Below are 1,623 nucleotides of genomic sequence, written 5' to 3'. Positions count from 1 at the left end.
CAGACCAGCAACCAACCCACCATACAAAAATATGACAAAATGGAGAGTTTGAAGTACGAATCAACCAAAGCTACTATGAGGTGTCTCAAGTCAGTCAAACTGGTGTTGTTATCTGTAGTTCTGAAAGTTGCTTGTAGGTTTATTGCTGGTTTTGTTGCCTTGGGAACCAACCAACCAATCAACCACCACGAGGCAAGGGTTTAAAATTGTCATGAGCCAAAACTGATGTGAAGCATCTTGAGTTCGTCTTCACTTTAGCAGTTGCTTGTAAGGTTAGAGATGGTTATTGAAGCGCTGGCAACCAACCAACCATCCCATTGACCAACCGACTGATCAACCAACCAACCATCCCATTGACCAACCGACTGATCAACCAACCAACCATCCCACTGACCAACCGACTGATCAACCAACAAGACCATCCCACTGACCAACAGGCCATCATGAGAAAATAGAAAGTTTGAAGTTGTGATTTGGCTAACTGAGGCTACTAAACCTTTCAAAGTTGAAACCACTCTGCATGAATGACGGCATTACCGTTACAGATAAACACTAAACTACTCATCCTGCAGTCTCTGCCTCCTCCTGTCCTTTTTCCTCTTTCACGTTCTCTTCCCTTCTTCCTCTCTGGCCGTTGCTTTCAGCGAGCGAGTGGGCTGAATATCGATTTTTAGTGTTGAACTTGTGTGGCTTTCTCCCTCCCTCTCTTCCTCTCTCTCACTCTGCCTTTCACCCCCACAGACACAAACCGACGGAGAAGTTGATTAGGAGCAGCTCTAAATATATCTTCCACCTCCTCCTCCACCTCCTCTCTCTTTCTCACCCACCCACTCTCTCTCTCCCACACCGGTTCAATCGCTCATTCTCTGCATTTTCTCTCTCTCGCCCGATTCACTTGGACGTTTCCCTGCCAAGCGCTTTCTCTTCCTCTTCTGCGTTTCCTTTCCACTTGCTGTGAGTGCATCATTTGTCAGCCCTCCCAAAAAGAGAAGCAGAACGATGGAGACTCGGGCAATATTGCCAAGTTTGGCTGAAAACTCTGTGATAATTTAGGATTGGTTGGTGAGAAATCTTTACAGTGCCGAGTCTTTGGGGAATAAACAAGAGTGTTTATTTGTAATTGTTCTGCTTGGATACAAGTAGAATAGAAATATCACCCTTTTTCCTGTAAAGAACACATAGACTCATTTTCTGCAATATACGTGTATTTTTCGTGTATTATATAATACGTGTATTGTTGATTTCGTTCCAAAAAATTCTGAAAAAAATGCTGGCGTTGTGTGATAAATTACTGTATTTTGTAGACCACAGGTCACACCAGAGTTTAAGTGAAATAATTAAAAAAAAAAAATTTAATGAAGAGGAAAAAACATGTATATGCTATGTCTCACTGGTGCATAAGAACGATAAGTTATTGTTCGACGCAACTGTTAATAATCCTGGTCCAGCAGCTGCTGCTCCAGAACCTTGTGTGTATTTGTTCCGCAGTGCAGGTCATCATCATTTTAGCCTTTGAAGCTTCACTGTAGCAGCATTATGTTGTGGCCCCAGATGGTATCAGCCAATATATCATTTTCAAGTTGTCTGTGTCACTGCTTAATACTGTATAAGTCACATGGTACA

This window comes from Blennius ocellaris (genome assembly GCF_963422515.1).
Source record: "Blennius ocellaris genome assembly, chromosome: 22".
NCBI classification, from domain to species: domain Eukaryota; kingdom Metazoa; phylum Chordata; class Actinopteri; order Blenniiformes; family Blenniidae; genus Blennius; species Blennius ocellaris.
Note: the sequence above shows the minus strand (reverse complement) of the source record.